The sequence below is a fragment of the Apus apus genome, chromosome 16 (assembly GCF_020740795.1).
Source record: "Apus apus isolate bApuApu2 chromosome 16, bApuApu2.pri.cur, whole genome shotgun sequence".
NCBI classification, from domain to species: Eukaryota; Metazoa; Chordata; class Aves; order Apodiformes; family Apodidae; genus Apus; species Apus apus.
The window spans coordinates 11,029,285-11,048,971 of NC_067297.1; the positions used below are offsets into that span (position 1 = coordinate 11,029,285).

General features: G+C 48.8%; 1 protein-coding gene across 14 annotated transcripts in view; it reads left to right on the forward strand.

Annotated features, from left to right (window-relative positions):
- Positions 1–411: 411 nt before the first annotated feature.
- The window catches only part of NCOR2 (nuclear receptor corepressor 2), a 235,548-nt gene continuing 216,272 nt past the window's right edge, over positions 412–19,687 (forward strand). For all 14 annotated transcript variants that reach the window (XM_051633721.1, XM_051633729.1, XM_051633730.1 and 11 more), the window contains exon 1: positions 412–676. The gene's annotated coding sequence lies outside the window, so the exon portion shown is untranslated. The remainder of the gene's footprint in view (positions 677–19,687) is intronic.

Genomic DNA, 19,687 nt, shown 5'->3' on the forward strand with positions numbered 1-19,687 from the left:
AAAGGGAGACATGGAGTTTTGCAGGATGCTTTTTTCCCCCGCTTTTGGGTGGCAGCGCCCGTGTGCTGGGCGGTGCCGAGGCCGCACCTCAGGTACTGTCTTCAGTTTTGGGCTGCAGGAATGACACTTGAGGAGCTGGGCCAATGTCCAGAGACGGGCAGCGAAACTGGTGACGGGTCTGGAGAACAAGCGTTACGGGAGGGCTATCTGAGGGAACCGAGCGACACATCTCCCTGGGCGGCTCGAACGCAGCCGGCCCGGCGGGCGGCAAAGCGCGGCCCCTTTAAGGCGCGCGGGCGGCCCGGCCCGGCCCCGCCCCGCCCGCCGGGGCGGCTGAGAGGGCGGCCTGAGGGACCCGCCGCCTCCCGCCGCGCGGAGGCAGGGGCAGGCGCTGCTGCGGAGGGGCGGCCCCCGAGCCAGCCGGCGGGCTGGTCTCCTTGTTGTTATTATTATTTCTGCGAGAGGGGTTGAGGGTGCGGGGGGGCGGGGGGAGAAGAGAGAAAACACGGCACCCCCCCCCCACCTCCTTCCCCTCGCTCCTCATCCATGGCTTTGGATTTATAAACACGGCGCAGATGGCGGGGCCGGGCCCCCGCCGCTGAGCGTTGTCCCGCCGGCCGCTGAGGCGGGAGGAGCGGCGGCGGCGATGGGGAGCGGCGGCTGCCGGCGGGATTAGGTAAGGCCGAGGGGTGGAGGAGCTGTGCGCGGGGGGGGCGGTGCTCGGAGCGGGCCCGGGGGGCCACGGGGACCCCTCCCCGCTGTCAGGCGGCCGGCTCGGAGCGGCGGCAGGGCTGGGCTTTTTTGGGGGCCGTTCCCCTGCAGGTCGGGGTGCAGGCGGCCGCCGTGACGTAAAAATGAGAAACGTGCGGCGGGAGCTGCCGGCTGGGGGAGAAACTTTATTCTTCTTTTTTTTTTTTTTTTTTTGGTTGTTGTTGTTGGTTTTGCTTTTTTTTAACCCTCAAGGGAAACGCGCTGCGCAGGGAGCTGCGGGGTTTGGGGGTGCTCAGGGGGAGCCCCGCGCTTCACGAACTAAGCGGGGACCCTCCGTCTGCAGGGTGGGGGCTCCCCAAGGGCCTTTCCTTGCCCCCCCCCACCCCCCCCTTTTTTTTTTTCCTCCTCCTTCTTTCAATTCTACTTTATTTTTCGGCTCTTGCCCCACGTACATATCTGAAGCTGGTGGTTTCGTGCTGACACAACAGCCCGGGGCAATTAATCTGCATCCAAGGCGTCGTTCAGCGCCAGGTGGGAAACCCAGCGCTAGCCGAGGCTCCCCCCCGTGCCCCAGAAGTGTGTCATTGGTGTGTTGGGGACAGGGCTGGGGTCCTGGGCACGGGTCCCGCACGCCCGGCGATAAGAACTCCAGAGCTCGTTGCGCTCCGATGTGGTGTTTAGTGGCTGGTGTGTAAACATTTATGGTGGGTAAACAGGGCCGGTGTCTGCAGGCAACAAGTGTATGTTTCTCTAAATCCCAGCTGCAGTCTCTGGAGTGATTGCTTTTTGCTGTCGCGTCTGATGATTTCCTGTTCCCTCTTCTCCCTCGGCCCTTCCTCCTGCTCCCTTTGCCCTGACAATGCGCAAAGAGCAGGCTGCAGTGGGTGCAGGCAGCTGCCTGCCATGTAGGCTGCTGCCAAAGCCACTGAAGCAGCAAAACCTGCAGGCTGGGGCTCTCCTGGGGCTCGCCCTGCCCGGGGCGAGGGGCTGTGTTGACCCAATAAAACCATCCTTCTTCCCAGCGCTTTGAAGCCCGTGGCTGTCCCTGCCTGTGCAGCCTGCCGTGCCTGCAGGCGCTTTGCCGGAGGCTGGGTCTGCGCCGTGAACTTTGTGTTTTGGGTCAGCTCAGGAATTTGCCGGAGAGGACAGTGCTGCTGGAGGTGATCTGTGCAATGGGTATTTCCTAACGCTGCCCTTTCAGTTCAGAAGCGTTTATGGTTTGAACTCTTTCTGTGACCTCTTCCTCGGCGTTTGCACGAAGCAAAGGTTGGCACTCTGAATGCCTGAAAACCACAGGGTTTTGCTGAATCTGGTATTTTTAATCTGACTTAGGTGGATGTGATGTTGTTGTGCCTGATGTTCCTTGGCCACATGGGGCGAGAGTTTTTCCATTTAGCATAGGGGTTTTTATCAGCAAGGTTAAGTTTGCCGTGTGCTTTACAGGTAAAGGTTTGGTACTATTACAAGTTCATAAAGGGAAGGAATGTGAGTTGGTACAACTGGATGAGTACTTCCATCTCTTCTGAAAGTGGTGACAAAACTCCCGGAGGGCTGTAGTGATGCTGTGCTTTCCTTAGTGTCTTTAGTGAAGTTGTACTTAATTCTCTCAATTTCACTGCTAACTCGTTTGGTGACTTTGGGACTGTCTGCCAGGCTCTGCACAGGAGCCAGGCCTGGGGTGGGGAATATGGTAAGCAAGGCTTGCAAAGTGTTTTGCGGCTGAGTCCCGAGATGTCACAGGAGGGAGGGGATGTTTTGTGTGTGACAATATTTTATAACTTCAATTGAGTAATTTTCAGTATGAGAGAGACTCTTGCAAAACGTGTTTGGTTTATTGAAAGCAAATGCACTCAAACCCCTGTTTGTTGTTGCCAAAAGGGAAAAAGTAGAAGCTATTTTTGGTGCGAGAGAGGAGATGGGGCATGCACATGTCTGGGGCAGGAGAAACACTGGTACTTTGTTCTTCTGGCTTTATGTGGGTGGTGGTTTCTGTTATTTAGCTGTGCGTTCCTGCCAAGTTGCAAAACGTACCTGGTTGAAAACCCTGCAGAGGTCAGGGCTGGCTCTGCAGAGCTGGTACTGGGCCCATATGGGAACATCTCCCACACTGGCACCTCCAGTGCTGGAGAAGTGGGTGGAAGCTTCTGGCTTCACACGTTTGAGGGCCAGGGAGGTGACTGGCATTTTTTCATAATGGAATCTGAACTGAAACCATAAACTTGTTTCATGCAAGCCACCAGACAGCTGCTGCTTGGCAGTACCTTTCACTTGCTAATGGTTGTGGTTGGATTTGAGCCGAGTTGCCTCAAGTGCAGGTTGTACCAGTCCCTGGAGCCATCCTGTGCTAAATTCAAAGAGGGTTTGGTTCAGGCTGTGTTGGCATCTTGTAATTAGGAGATCCAGTCTGGTAGAGGCAGTTTTGTTACTATTGGTGATGGAGGCATGCATGCAGCTGTGCTGATAGCTACGGGTGTTATGAGAGCTACCCATCTCATCTCCATGGCAGCTCTGGGCTGTGCTGGTCAGAGAAGTCATAGGGCCATCTTTATCTTTCATGACATGGTTGTAAATTATTTGTCTTTTTGTTGACTTCTGCTGTTCCTCCTGCTGCTGGTTCTAGTTGTTAGTGGCCTCTGCTGAAATACAGTTCTGGTTGTAGTCAGGTCATCCTAGGATAAACCTGCTTGAAGTCAACCAGAATTTACATGTTTGAGTTACTGTGATCTTCACAGCTCTTTGGGAAGGAGGAAAGTTACGATCTTGTCAATTTCCTGGTGAATAGGTAGGTGAGCAGGATTAAATTGGTAAATTTCCAGGAGTGGGTTTTGAATGGCTGATTTGAGCAGTTGCAAAGGAGCATGAGTTTGAGAAGGCCCATGGTTGGAACGCAGTACTTCCCATCCCTAACTCAGTGTCTCATTCTGACCAGATTGCTGGACATGTCTGAAAATTGAGGCTGGGGAGGTTACATGAAGTTCAGTGTGCCAGAGCAAGTCTGCTGGAGAGCTGGTGAAGAGGAGTCTCTTTCCCCATGAGTGCTTTGCCCATTCAGCCCATGGGCTCATGGCTCCCAGTGGCAAAGTACTGGTTCCCTTCTGGGTTTCCGCACTGTGAGCACTGATCCCCTAAAATCAGACCATGGGCTAGATGCAAGGGTACTTGAGGGTGGAAATCCAGGGCAATGTCTGCTTAAAAGGACTGTTATCTTTGTGCAGCTGCATTTGTGTGAACAGTGGCTGGCTTTAGTCTTCACTGATTCAGCGGAGAGCAGGGTCAGCTCTAATGGAGTTAGAATGAGGTACAGCAGCACCCAGTCACCTCTGTGATTAGTGACTGAGGCTTTTGCAGCAGCTTAAGGATTTGGGCATCGTGAGGTCATGGTATCTGGTATACTGTGACATAGGCTCTTGTGTGGCTTTGAAGGGCCCTTGCTGTGTATTGAAATAGGAAAGTGGTGGAAAATTGCTATTTCTGGCTGGATTTTTCCTGGCACTTAGGTGTCAGGGTCTCTGATTTGCCTTGTAATGTTGAAGGGATAGATCTTTCCATCACAGCAGAAAATGGAAATGGGTAGCATTTAATGAGCATGGCTAGAGCAGAGGTGCTTCCTAAAAAAGAGTTGAAGAGAGGAGCTGGAGCTGCAGAATTAATGGCACAAAATTGACCGTAACAGCCTGGTCAAAGTCAGGGAAGGATCTGATAGGAAGGGGAGGAGGACAGAAGAGCAGAAGGAAATGAGTGGTGGCAGTTTTGGGAAGTGAACCCTGACCAGCACACGAGGTGGCAGCGGGACTGTACTGGGAACTGAGAAATCTGGGTTGCGCCCCAGTCCTGTTGGCCACCCCACTTGTCACTTCCCTTCTTGAGGCCACCAGTTCTCCCTTCCTACCAACAAAAGATGAGGAGAGTGCCCACAGAGGGGATGTTTCTGGTGAGCAGACAGTGCTCATGTGGTGTTGCTACACCCGTTGTCTATGCTTTGGGTAGTTCAGAGATGGGACATTGTGGACCCTGCTGCTAGCAGTGTGTGCTTGGCCACTGGTCTGAATTTGTTTTGGAGATGTGTGGAGAGAAGCACTGTCTGCAGGGAGAGATGCTGGTGGAAAAGCAAGAAGGATGGAGCAAGATGGCCGTGGCCATGATTGCTCCCATGGTGCTAGGGCTGGAAGAGAGCTGGGCAGGGAGGACACAGGAGAGCAAAGCAATCAGCAGGGTTATGTGCCTGCTGGGTGGCACAGAGGATGCTGGTAATGGTTAGTGCTCTCAAGCGCTTTATAGCTGCGGAGCACTGAGCAAACATTAACGAATGTAAAGGATAGGAGCTTTGTCTAGTTACAGAGAAGGGAAGTTAACTCCAAATTAACTTTATGATCCGTGAAACTGAAGGTTATTTAAAAAAATAATAACATAAATGGAAATGCTGAAGTTTTCCATAGTCACTGAGTGCGCTGCTTGTTGTTTAATGCCTTCCATTTTTTCACTCCCAGACTGTGTTTTTGGCTCAGGAACAAATTACAAGCAATATCAGCTTACGCTTGGATTTGAACCCACATTACTCTTAGTCAGCTGAAATATTTCCCCTTATCGCCACTCCCATAATGTTTATTTTAGACCGGATAGCATCATGGCTTTTCTGCTAGCTGTAGGGAAGAAGCCAGCCTGTGAAACACCCCAGCACCTTAGGAAGAAATAATCTCAAAGCTATTTCGATGAGGTACAGCTTCATTTTGCACCGAGAGCTTTATGCACGGCTGCATCCCAGAACGGTTTGCGGTGTTAGAAGCCCAGGAGGCAGCAGATGGATGAATTGCTGACGGATTTAAAATCGTCTGAGAAACATAAAGCATTCAGATGGGAGGCTAAGGCAGGAGGAAAGGTTGCAGGGGGAGGTAGAGGCAGAAAGGTCAAGTAAGTTAATCTGGGTGGGAGAAGATGTCCAGGCAAAGGTAGGTTGAAGTGGGCTCAGCCTACAAGGGGAAGGTCTTAAAGGAGAGAGATGTGACAGAGAGCATGTTCCCAGCAAAGGGCATGGAGCCCTTGGTGTCCTGTGCCAGCGGTGGGAGGAGGAAGGGAGCCAAGTCCAGCCTCAGCAATGTGGCCAAGAGGAGTGGGGCTGCCCAGGGAGGAGACAATGTGGCGTGGCCCAAACAGCTTCCTTCTGTGGGAAGTGGTCCGAGGGAGAGTGCCAGCGCCCAGGGAGGCAGGGGATGGGGTGGGTATTGTCTCTGGTAGCTGTAGTCCTGGCTGTGGCTCTCATGGTGCTGCGTGTGTCGTGGGAGGGAGAGCCGGCAGGATTTCCTCTCTGCAGTGCTGGCTCTCGGGTTAATAACTAACCAAGCAGTCTAGGTTTATCCTTTCATTGTGGAAGAGAATTATTTACATAATACCGCTCGCCATAATCTTTATTTAGCATTGTTTGCCTGCTGTAACACTGGACAGAGTGGCGGTGCCCAGAAATGCAGTTTTGGCCCAAATAGGTGGGAAGTTAACCCTTACTGTCCCAGATGTGCTTCACCCAGCCCATGCAGCGGCTGGAACTGGCTGTACAGGAGCAGGCTGTAAACTGAAGAAATACTCCTGTGGCCCGGCTATCTGTCACATAGGTTTTTGGACCTTTAGGTCTTCTAAACCCTGTTTTCCGCAGGCTCTGGGATGGTGCTCTGTTTGTACCCGAACACTTCTTGCCAGCTTGCTGGGCAACATTTAAGGTTTGTCCTGTGCGTGTTAGGGCAAGAGAGTGGTTTTATATTGTGCTCTTCTGTGTCTCTACGTTGAAGATGGCAGAAAGAAAGCAATGTGTCAGCCTGTGGGTGGAGTATGACAGGATTTGGGAAGGTTCCTGGTGCAAATCATCCCATTGTCTGTGATCAGTCCCTGAGGACTTACTGTCTCCCAGGTGGGCAGGTTTCATCCTCCTCAGGCAGTGTGTGATTGCAAGGTTGGGAGGCTTAGGTGGTTGTGTACAGCACTGGGGCCTGATTGTTGTGGCACCCTATGGTGAAGGACTGAACCCTGGGCTTCAGTTTCCGTGGGATGCGGTGGGAGAGTGAATGGGTGAGTAGGATGGCAAGAAAGCTGAGCTTTCTGAAAATCTGCCTGTATCTCCAGTTGTGCAGAGCTGGCTGGAGAGCGTGGAGGGTGTCTTTCCTCTGTGCTGTGGGAGGTGTGTGCTTCTAACAAGCTGTGGCAAACAATGGAAAGTTTGCTTTCTTCTGAAAATATTCTAGAATCTTATAAAACGACTGCAATAGTGATGTTTTTATATGACCTGGTCACAGTGGTACTTGATCACTTTGTAAATAGCTCAGTCTTTGGCCTGTGCACACTTCTCAGACTCGTCCCTCCCAGCGCCGCAGAAGCGCGGGTTAGCACATGGTTTATCGGTGGCAGCACCTGGCTCACACAGCGGAAGCACTTTGCAGCTCTGCCTAAGTGTTTACTGCCCAGCCTGCCTGATCTCTTTGGCCTGATGTTGCAAAGAGCTGGCTTTTCAGAGGCTGTGAGTCCCCAGTGATTTACAGTAGATTACCCGGTGGTACGAGCACAGCCCAGGCTGGATGTTGGCATGTGAGGTGCTCTGTTAGCCTTGCTGGAGGGTGATGTAGACCCTGTGTCAGTTTCATGCTGTTGATGTGGATGTTAGTGATCAAGCCTAAAACTTGCTGGAAGAAAGGGAGCTTGTTGGCACCCTCCTTGAACTAGTTACACTTGGGAGGGTGAATTTGCACTGGATCAGTGCTGTGATGTGTGACTGCAGCGTTCCCTATCCACTGCTTGAAGCCATAAAGCTTCGTCTACCGAGTTGTGAAGCCCTCGCTGTTACCATCATGCAATTCATGATGTTGTGTGGTGTGTAATGGGGTGGGGGTGGGGGTGTTTGGTATCAGAGCTGTGCACTTGGGACGTTTCTCCAGTTCCTTACCTAGGGGTAATTTTCCTTCATTGGGACCTTAAATAAATGTGCCCCATCCCCTCTGGCACAAGAGTTTCTTCTGTTTGGTGAAGAGGATGATGCTTGCCTGTTGGAAAGACTTCCTTTATCAAGCCCTTGTTTATCCTCAGGTACCATGTGATATACTTCCACTAAGAAGCTTTTCAAGCTCCATCTTAAAATCAGTTACAGCTTTGTTCTTTTTTCTTTTTCTTTTTTTTTTTTTTTACCCCTTTGCTGCACAGTTTCAAGCTCATGCCAAAGTCTCAGCTTCATTTCTAGGTCACTAGTCTGGCCTTTCATTTCCCCCCTCATGTTGAAGTTGGTCTGCTTGTTTTGATTTGCTAATATGTGAGGTGGTGTCCACAGACAAAAGCAGGCAGGCCAGCAAAGTTCATGTTTCCCTGAAGCCTTATTCCTGGTGTGTGTGAATAATTTCCAAATGGTAGACCAGGTGATTTAGAACTGTCAAAGAAAAAAAAAAAAGTAGCAAAGTCTGCGTTACAGGAATCTGTACATCCAGTGTTTTGGGAAAACTCTGAACTGGCAGTGGAAAAAGCCTTCATTATTCCTACTTAAGGTTTTCTAGTCTTAAACAAATGTCACTTATTTGGGAGGTGCTGATGAGGCAGCCTGAGCGTATCCAGGCTGTGCAGGAGGAAAAACTGCTGCTGGCTGGGTGCGGGCCCTGGGGCTGCAGCGCTGCCTTCCTGCGCTTGCTCTGCAGGGCTGTTTGGGATCCTGAGCTGCTGCTGAGCTGGTTTTGCATGAAGTGGCACAGGCACCTACCTGGGCAGCTGGCTCAGCTGCCGAGCGTGACTGGCAAAGAGCAGGGGGGTGAAAAGCTTCCCTGCAGCCTGAGTGGATGCTTGAGTGGATGTGAAGAGCTGAAAATCCTGCTGGGGAGCAGCACACAGTGTCTTCTGCTTGCTCTGAGTGAGTACAAGTGGTTGTTTTTTACCAAGCTTCAAGGCAATGGATGCTCAGAGGTTTTTTATGCAGCTCTGGTGTTGGGACCGTGAAGCACTTCTCATGTCATCAGTTAGATGCGTTGAGCATCTTTATTTTTGGAGCAAATGATCCTGCTGACAGCATGTATACGAGGTGTCAGCCAGCCCTTTTTCCCTCTTCCTATTTTTTAACTTTATTTGTAGATTTTAGTCTTGATTTTGCTTTGCTGTCTTGTCAGAGTAGCAGCTACATTTTTTTTGTTGTGCTTTTTGATGCATTTTAAGAGGCTATGACTAGAGATGCATGTAAAGAGCTGCTGCATTTTTGGTCCAGCTGGCTGCCAGCAGTGTTCCTAAGGGCTGTGTGGTCATGGACTCAAACACTGCAGGATTTTGGGTTTCCTCCAGCATTAAGAAACAAAAGTAAAGAGAGAGGTCAGCGTGTACCTTAAGGGGTGTGTTTTTGTTCTAACTCTCTCAATGCGGAAAGCTGTGGAAAGACTGGTGCTTAAGAAGTCTAGAGCACTTCTATGAATGTGCTTAAACTCTGCCAACAGCAGGTGAAAGCTGAGAACTGGGGAGTTCAGTTTGCCCAGGCAGACACAAGCATGCAAGCATCCTCGTTGGTCCTCCGTCCCTGCCAAAGGTGGTGTGAGTTTTGCTGTCTGTTTCAGTGAGACAAGAACTTCAAGCTCTGTCTGTGGCTTGCTTTTTCTTTTTGCGTTTTGTTCAGTTGTGCTTTTTAAATGTATGTGGATTTCTTCTCAGCAGGAGGTTTTATTCCCCACACAATGTCTTATTGTGTTTGTCTTGCTCTAGTTCCTTGTTTTATGCGGAAACACCTTGAACCTTTGGCTGAGTTGGAAGATGGGTGCAGAGTCAGACCCCTGGCTCCAGGCGTGGGGCTGCTGCAGGAAGAACATGTCTGTGCAGGACTGCTCAGCCTGGAGTTACCTGATGGCTGCTTCAGACATCAGACATGTTTGGCTATTGCAGGCACTCCCCTGCGTTTGGATCAGGCAGTCCACACGTACTTATTTTTGTTTTACAGAGGCTGATCCCTGGGGTAAAGAAGGCTGTAGCCAGAAATAAGTGAGTGTTCGCACTTGCCTTTATGAACTTCTTGAGTACTTTGCCAATTACTTCTTAGGTAATTGCAGCTAAAATATTTACTGTAAAGGACATGGCTGGGAATGCTGCTAACCTTGGGCCTGATCCTTTCTTCGCAGATTCCAGTTTTGCATCAACTTGATAAAAGTCCCTGTGCTGTCTTGGCTATTTGCAGTCTGCTTTATACAGCCTCTCAGCCAGCAGAAGAAATGTCTAAATAAATACAGCAGCTTCGCCTTGCAGTCTTGCCAAGTCAATTTGGTGAGTATGCTGAGGAGGCAGAACAATTAGTTACAGAGACAAATGAGTCTTCCCTGCGTTCTGTGCTCCCGTCATGCAGCCAGCCCCGGGTGTTGCGATAAGCATAACAGTGAAATCTGTATTAAGCAGCCAATTAAGGCATCTGCAGAAAAAGGAGGAAAAAAAAAAAGAGCTTAACATTAACCTGCGAAGAAAGGTGGAGCTGAATTGTATCTCTTAATGGGTTTGAGGCTGTCAAACAAGTGATTTCTTTTGGCCGTTTCACAGCATCTGGCTGACTTTTTAGGCTGTATTTCTGAGATATGAGAGCTTTGGTTGTAGTGCTGGCTAAAGGAGTTTGTCACCTCACTGCCCCTCACTATCACAGTGCTTTTCTCTTATTTTTGACCTGAGTGGTTGAATTAATATCTTCACCAAGCAGTCACCACTTTGGGGGTAGTATGGGTGCTGCAAGGAGGAGTGGGGAGCCAAGGGACAGTCTGAAATCGAGTGTTAGTGGCTATAATTTACACAGCTTGGTTACATTTCCATTGTCTTTTGTGGGACTAAATTTTACAGTCCTGAAACTTCCCTCTAACTGGGAGATTTTTCTTTCAAACTGGTGTGCAGACCTGTTTGCAGACATCTCTCATGTCTCTCTCTAGCAGGGAATGAACCTATTTTGCAATAGGTAGTACAGATCCTCACACAGAGTTGTATTTGCATTTCTGCAGCAGTAGTGGTTTCAGTAGAGGTAGAAATTAGTCCTTTTCTACCATGCTCTGGACAGCTGGAAAGGTCGGTGGCATTTGCTCCTTTTCAGTAGGCTGGAAATCAACTGCCTAGTTCAGGCAAGTGGCTGGGAGTGCTGCTCCATAGGAGGGTTTGGGCTTTTCTTATTGCCCTCCATGTGCCTGTCACTGTTTTGGGTTAGCTGCTGGCTGCAGGACCTTTGTTCCATGAATCTTGCTTGTGCTCCCTGGGAAACTCAAGCAGTCTGTGATTTTGTGCCTTTGGCCCAGCTTATCCAGGGCCAGAGAGCTGCTAGGAAAGTTGGTCAGACGCCAATCCTCTGTGCTCTGTGGCAGCTCCTGCAAGCATCAGTTGTGGCTCAGTTAAGCACTTGATGAACAGAAAATGAGAGAGGGAAGGGTCCTTTTCCCAAGGGAGTTTAAAACTGTTCTTCTACAGGAGCTTTGCTGCATTGCTAATTGCTGGTTTTCTCCCACTTCTTTTCTAAATCTGCTGCTGTTCTCTACTAGAAGTGGCAGTAGGTTTTACTCATGCCCTAGTGCATAGGTGAGTGTTTTGCAGCATAGAGATGTAACTGACATTATATTGATGATAACTGGGCAGGGTGATGGTTAAAATATTTGTTTGGGAAAATGCTGTAACCAGCAGTGGCCTTTTCCTAGGCACTGGAATAGGTAAACAAGGTTCAGATGTATTTGCATGGTGCTTGGAGAGATGGACAGCTTTCTATCACTTCTTTAACAGGCAGGTTTTGAATTTTTAAGAGGAAAAAGACCATCTTTTTCCTTCCTCCACTTGAAAGCAAACAAACAACAGCCTGTTAAGGGTCGAGTCTCGCGTGCGTTCTGTTTATTTCCATGTACAAATGCATCTTCTTGATGTGTCAGTAACCTGGTTGCTCTCTGGTGCTATTTTTAGCATCCTTTGATCTATGGACAAGGAGCTCTTCCAGTAAGCAGGTGTAAGCAGCCCAGCCTGGGATATAATACGTTTGGGAATAAAACATGTTTGTGCAGGGCCTGGGTTGTGCTGGGACAGTGGGATCCTTCTCTCTGCGCATTGAGGGGGGCCTGGGGGAGCTGAATTCAGCACCCCCATCCCCAGTCCCACATTGTGAAATCTGTGTATAGCATTACTCCTCAGTTCCTGTGACCATAGTAACCGACTTGGATACATCAAACTTGACTAATTAACCTAATGGAGAGTTGTTTCCAGGCTGAGTCTCTCCCCTTGGATTTCAGAGCAGAAACTGTGTTGTCTGATCCACCAGCAGTCTCCATGGCCAGTGCTGACATTCTCAAGGTGGTTTCCTTAGAGTTTTTTTCCCTCATTTGTATGAGCTGAGGTGGATGGCTCTAAACTGGACTGATGTCTCAGGTGCTTCTCTTGATCTACATTGCCTTCTCATTTTATAATCTCTCAGATTCCCAGGAATTAGGGGAAGGTCCCAAACCCAGATAGGGAAAATCTTGCATTTTCTCCTTGGTCTGGGTGAGGTGCAAGTGAATACTCTGCATCTCTTCTATGTCTGTATTGCACTGCAGGATCACTGCCACCCCATCTCTGCTTTAAAATCTGGTCAGATTCTTGGGCTTGAAACAAAACAAGACCTCCTGGAGGTGTCTGTGCTTGTCTTTGGGTTTCCTCATCTCACTGTAATAGTTACAGGCATCACTGCTTTGCACAGTTTCTCCTGGGCTTAATTATTATTTCAGTGATTGGAGCTGCAGACTGCAGCAGGGACTTAAAGAGTTCAGCCTCAATTAAAAGCCATCCTGCGCCAAGCAGATAGCAGCAGGCAGCACTGCTATTCTCAAGTGTCTCCAGCAGTCCATCTCAACACCATGTGATTGGTTCAGTTGAGAAATCTGAGTAGGCAGAAAGCAGTTTCTGGGATAAACCTTGTGAGTGCTTCTCAAAATAGCCTGAAAGCGAGGTTTTGCTTTCCACAGTCGTTTTTGGTCCTTGAGGCTGGTCAGAGTTTTAGGTGGTTTAAAAAAAATATTGCTAACTTCAGATCTTAAAAAAAAACACAACAAAACCATGAGATTTTTTTTTCTTTTTGATGCTGCCTCTGGTGTGTTTGAACTTAAAAGGACATGAAAATTCAAATAATTTAGCCTTAATTGTAAGTACTGAGACCTTCCTTGCTTGCAGTTTCAGCTTTTTATATTTTTCAGCAAAGCTGAAATCACAGCGCGGTTGATGACCTCGTGTTTGACCCTTGGAAACCTCTTGGGCAGCCCAGCAAACAAATGTGCTGTGAGAGGAGCACATGAGAGTAGCCTGAGCCATTACGCTGGTCAGTCATTGACTAGGACTCTTGTTTTTCTTCCTTTGAAGATCTGCTTAATCATTGCCATTGCAGCCCCCACTGTGCTGGGCACCTGGAGGGGTTCACTGGCCGCTCCCTGTGACATCCCGGGTGGTGTGGGAGGTGGCAGGGGGGCTTTAGAGAGTCCAGTGCTGTAATCGGGTTTTGCTGGGGAAGAGATTGTCATTGATATCCCTGGGATTTGGCATCTATATAAATACATGAGCCAAGCTCTGTTTAAGTGTGTAGGTTCATGTCAGTTCATTTGCCTGAGAACAGGGTAGGAAGCATCCCACAATTGTGGTCCTTGCATGTCATTTCTACTCAAAATATAAAACATACATGCTGATGAGGTGGGGCTTGCTGAGGGTAAATCCCTTTAAATGCCGGTGCAGCTGGATGGAAGTCACTGCTTCAGACAAGGCTGATTTCAGGCCTGATCAGCAGATGGGGATAAAATCTGCCTGACTAAAATGGGTACTGTCACACTGATAGAGACCACTGCCCATGGGCCTGGGTGTTGTAAGGGTGACTAACAGTTTGTGAAGCGGCTCTGAGATCTCACAGTTATGACTTGTTTTTTCCACCCTTATTTACCTTAACACCTCTGGGTGACACTGAGCGTTCAGGACACGCTGCAGAATTCAGTTCTGCAGCTGAATTTGCACAGGAGATATAAGAATATTTTATTTTTGTTGTGGAAAAGTCTACAATCCTTTCAGCTTGTGGTTTAGAAAATTGATAGTGAGGGATGACCTGCATATGGAGAGAGGTAGGGTCCTGGCTTTCTGTGGGCCTTACTTGATGAACTTTCTTGTCCTTCATGAGCTTGCTGATAATGTTGGTGGAACTGCATTTTACTGGCAAAAATGTGGTTTTGAATGGATATCTTAAATTCACTCTCAATTACTTGCCTAAGAGCAATTTTAAGCTGGTTTCCAGGAGCATCCCTTGCTCCTGCTGGTCTGCTTTGCCCTACTGGTCCTGCTGTCTGCACGAGGGGCGTCTCTGCAGACAGCAGAAGGTTTCATCAGCAAAAGCCGTGAAAAATGTTGTACAGATGACAGTGATTTGGGGTAGCTCTAAAAAATAGTTTTCTACTGGTGGACAGTTCCAAACTTATTTCCCTCCACCCCTTCTCCAAAACAAAAGAAGAGATGAAAGGATTCATTAGGAATTACTCACTCAGCTCTGCCGCCTGTCTGAGATCTGGCTGTCTGCGTTCATCCCCCAGCTCAGGGAAGGTCAGAGGGCATCTCCCTGGGGAAGATTTGCTGTTGAGTGAATTGCACTCTGTCATTATCCTGCTGGATAACGAATGCAGTGGCCTCATTGGCACTGGCTTCAGAAAAAAGCATGGTCATCTGGATGCAGCCTTGAGGCGAGAGGAGAAAACCTGAGGAGAGCAGTGTGGAAAACCTCATCTTGAGGGAAAGATACGGGACGGACCCTGGCGGTTTGGTAAAGCAGTTTGCTGTCTGTGTGATGCTGAACAGGTCTGTAGGCACTCTGGACCTCTCCCTTGCCTTGTTCTTCCTCGGGAGGTGGGGAGACACAGAGTGTTTAAAGGACAAAACCCCTTCTGATGGGGTGAAACTAGTTAGATTTCCTTCTGCTTTTTTTCAGTGGAAAATGTGTGCTTGTGACACAGTTTGAAATCTTTTAATGAGATTTAGACCTTTTTTTCCCCCCCTGTTTGTTTTGTTTTCAAATAGGTTTCCTGAAAGAAAAATGTACAAATCCCCCTGAGCTAATTGGTGTGTGATTTGAATTCAGCTGCTACCTTGGAAGAGCTTTTCCAGCAGCTGATCTGAAAACAATCTTTCCCACAATATTGTGGGTTGTCAGTCAATTCTAAACGATCTTGAAGTTGCTGGTGGGGAGGAGAGAGATGTATTTTGATATGCTGCATCTTTGAGTTCGAGTGTCATAAAATCACCAGAGATGTGTGAAGAAGACCCTAATGAAGAGAGGCTATTGGAGAGATGAAAGTCTTGGAAGCTGGAAATGAGTTAGAAACAGTTGTGGGTGCTGGAGCCTGTTGGGCTGGCTGAGGAAGTAGATAGGCCTGAAGAAAGTTTACATTTTAAGCAGTGATTCCAGATGATACCCACTGCTTTGTGCCTTGATCTTCTGGCAGCTGCAGGTGTAGAATGGCTTTAGGCTATGCCCTTCCAGCATGTGGTTGCACAGCACTGAGCTGCATGGGGGTGGCCAGATGCAGCCTTGTGAAGTAAAGTATTAAGCTTCAAACACTGGCCTTCATTGCCTTTAGGCTAAGTCAGTTCCCTGGAAGATGCTGTGATAAAATTGCTGGCCCAGGTAATTTGTGGCCTGATGACGAGCAGCAGAAAGGAGAGCAGGAGTTTGTATCTCTGCTTATTAATATATTCTATCTTGCAATCAGAAATTTATGAAACGGCCTTTTGTGTTACAGAGCTGTGTGTGTGAATGCATATTTAAGTGGTTAGGAAATATATCCAGTTGCTAGATTGGATATACACACAGTGATGGTTCACATCTGGATGTCCTGACAGTGCAGTACAGGAGGAGGTGGTCTTAGCGAGCTTTAAATCTTATACCCGAAGCAGAGTAATAGTTGCTTGAAATAACTGCAATTCTGCCACTAGCCCCAAAGGATATAAAATTATCTTGTGCTGTAATAGAACAAACAAAAAAAATACGGCTGCCTGGAAAATTCTTGTTGCTGTAATCCAGCACAAAGTATATGGGAGGGGTTGTGAATCAGTTTAATTGCTTTTGGAGTTCTGTTCCTCCAGATCTTTGTTGCTGAAAGAAATTCTCTTCAGAAGGGTGGTTGTCTTTGGGCTGGTTCGGCAGTGCCATGCATGACCGAGTAGTAGCTTGTAGCATTTATGAACTAGGGCAGAAGTAGATGTTTTTATTCAGGCAGACCCGTATAAGCCTTGAGCACTATACTAGGCCCCACATTTGCCTACGTTATAAATAAGCATGTGGCTGTGTGCTTGTGTGTGTTTCTTTTTTTAAGCTGAAGGCAACCCCTTAAGCTCCTTTCTGCAGGTCTGTTCAAGCTGGGGCATGGGGAATTCCTAAGAGGATTATCATGGTTTACTTGATACAGAACTTGAACTTGAGCAATGGCTTATCTTATCAGTGATAAAAGACATGGAAATGAAGTTTACGTAACCAAGGAGGCCTTGAACATGGCACTTTTTTTTTCCCTCTGCTGGAATGATGGATCTCCCGAGCTTTCCTGTTCACAACTGCATTGTTTTCTGTTATCTGGTGCATACTGCCTGGGTACCACTGGTAATCTAGTTCCAGTGCTGTGTTTGAAGCAGTTCTCCAAGAAAAGAAAAAGAAAGGACTGGAGGGCTGCAGAGGCTTAGCAAGAGAGGCTGGAAGGCTTTGTGTCAGGGCTGGAGAGGCTGGTGCTGATCACAGCTTCTGCTTTGTACTGAGCTTGGCAGGTCATTTGAAGAAGAGCAGAGAGCAGACCCACGTCACTGTTGGGCTGTGAGCAGAGGATTGGAAAGTCTCTAAAAGTCATGAGTAAACTTGACCCTGAGAACCAGAAAAGGCCTGGGAATAGGGAAGGATGCCCTGTCTTGTTCCCAGTGAATTGGAAAAAGCAAGTGTGCAGGGGGGACTCGAATAACCTTTTTGGTGGCAGCTAGTAAATAAATACAGGCAAATGTCTGTTGCTGTACTCCCACTGTGACAATTGCTCTGACACAGGGTGGGACACAGCACCGGTGCCTCAGCACAGGGCAGACAGGCAGTGCTCAGCAAGCAGCTGGGCCATCAGGTGTTACAAAGGAGAGAGGAGCCCTTCCACCCTGCCAGATTTCAGTGCGTTTGCTTGCCTTGGTGTCTTACACCTGCCTAGTCTGTGCTGCGTGGGAGGAATTTTATTTTTTAAACTCTAGCTGTCACAGGTTGTGACAATGCCACAGAGGTCCAGCCAGTGCCGTGCTTCCCGCAGAAGGACTCAGCAGACAGTTGAAGGCTGGCAGGCTGACAGCACTTATTGGAGGTAACCTTCAGGAAATGCCACACACGGCCCTCACTGAGTTTTCTGGCTCTGGGTGCATACAGTATTTACACCGTGCTTCTTGAGTTTCCCTGAAGGCTCTCAGCCTGCAGCTGCCTTTCCCTGCTCTGCCACCTGCCCCATGTCCTCATACCTGGGGTTGGTACTGGCTGCTGGGCTCCCATCATGCTGGAGGGGGCTGTTGACACCAGCTCTTCCTCTGTGTGTGGCACAAAGGTCATCTCCTTTGGCCTCCTAAAAGAGGTTCTTGTGGTAATGTGCTTTTGGAGCCTTGGGTAAAGCCAACACCCAAATGTTCATACTTGTATGTGCAGGGAATGAGCTGTTAAGAAGGTGAGGCACCTGCACAGCAGCTCCTTTTCGAAGTGTGAGGGAATTACATGGGATCAGCTCATCTGACTAAGCAGGTGACTTGCTTGTGTGGCTAGGTCTAGTCCTAAAAGCCAAAGTCTAAGCCCTAAGATTTGAAAATTTTCTTCATATTGTCTTGATGGTGTTTCTCCATCCCACGTAGAGTGGACGAAATGATGTTTGGTAATAATTGTGTTCTGGTAAATGACAGTGCTAAGCAGCAGCACCTGAAATACTTTGTGGTGATAGAGCCTGGGCTGTGTGGGTGTGGGGAGGCAGTGTTGTGCCACACCTTGGGACATTTTATCCGAAGGAAGGTCAGGTAATTTTTCTGCTTACTAGGAGACAGTCTGGAGATTGTGTATCTGCAGAGTGGGATTACAGGATGTGATCAGGTCTGGCCTTGCTCTGCTGCCCCCAGAGTTGGTGGCTCATGTGTCTACTACAGACTGAGGAGTGACTTTGCCAGCAGCAGCCAGCTGGAGGTTGAGCTCAGGTTCAGTTGCCTGAGTTGGTTCAGCTGCTTGATCCACCCACTCTCATCCTACTGCATTTAGTGTTCAGAAGTCTCCTGTTTCCTTGCTGCTGTGCTCTGTTCAGCAGAGGATCACCTGTAATCCATCCCTGTTGAATCTGCCCTGTGAAGAGCAGAAAACTGCCATAATCTTCCTGGGTGCAGCCCTGCCTGGCGACAGCAGGAACCTGCTGGTGCTCAGAGCTGGTGAGATTACACTCCAGGATGCTCCAAAGCCTGTTTTAACACTTGCATTTGCAGAGTGGGAAGCCCTTCCTTCTACCTTGTGAGCACTTACTGTATCAGAGGGGAACCTAAAAGGGGCATTAAAATCCCACTTTATTATTGGTAGTTTCCAGTAATATTTATTGTGTGAGAGGCTCGGAGCGACTCTTTGCTTGGTCTTGCTCAGTGGGGAAGAGCGGGACAGACTGCCTCAAGCTGAGGACCCTTGGCCCTGTCTGCTCTGAATCCCCTGCTTCTCTGGTGTGGATTTAATTTCCACAGTCCTGCAAATGCTTCCCCAGTGCCCAGCTATCAATTGAAAAGCAGTGGGGAGGTCTGCGGGGGGGTGGCGGTGATGGTGGGGAATGACTTGTGGTCTCCATGGCAACCCACAGACGATAAATGGATCAATGTGCTGTTCTGCACCATCTGAAACTCAAGCGGCGCTGGCTAAATCTGGGGGCTGCCTTTGCCTGCCAGATCCCGCTGTGGGGCCATTAGTGTGAGACAGCTCGGCCTGAAGGCCTTCCCCCAGCATGCCTCTGATCCTGGGCACTTGCCCTGTTTGCTACGGAGCATGTGGAGTTTGTGCTGGAAACCCACACCTGGCTCCACAGAGTCCTGCAGGGCTTTGGGTGCCTTCAGTGCTGCAACATTGCGCTGGGCTTAGGTGCTGTTATGGTCAACTGGCCAGGCATCCAAGTCCCTGCAATTTGGAGAGGGTGAAGAGAAATTACTTGTTTCCCCTCTGCCACTTCTTAAAACATCCAGCTCTTTCTGCTCAAGCACAGGGAGATTTATGCTTCCTTTCTGTGAATTAAAGGCTCAGGATCCTGGACAAGGTTTGTGTCAGGGTGGTGGGTAAGGGCAGCTGCCTTTGTTCTTGCCTCTGCCTCTGGTGGTGTGGATAAACAGAAAATCTGTCTTCTAAGCTGCTGTTCCAGTGTTTTCACAGTGGCCAGATTTACTTAACAAAAGAAAATATTGATCTTCCTCCTCTAGATTTTGTAAAAACTTATCTTAGTATGAAGTTTCCAATCCACTGCTTTAAAAAGCAAGATTCTTTCCAGTGCTGAGGTCTTGTACATGCTCAGGAGTCACACCTGGCTCAGAGGTTCTACCAGACACTCCCCAGTTATCAACTAGGACCAAAGGCTGGTGTTACTGGAGCCAGTGGAAGGCAGTGGCCAGCGCAGCCCATCCAGATGTGCTCAGCAGCACTCCTTTACTATTCTGTGTGTGTGATGGGATAATCCCAGGTGTCCGTGGCACTTTGAGGCTGCAGATCTAAGGGGCCACTTTCTTTGGGCATTGGAGGTTGGCTGCGGTGTGTGGAGCTGTGCAGACGAGCTCATGATCTGAGGCACTGCCTGGCTTCTGCTGGTCTTGCATCTGCGTGCATCAATGCATTTCCCTCACAAGGGGAGGAAAAAGTGTTGCTTTCCGTTTTACAAAGGAACCTGGAGAGATGAGTTGCCAGAGGCTGCACCTGAGGCTTGTGATGAAGCTGGGAGTACCTTGCAGAGCTCTTCAGTTCAACTTTTCTACCCAG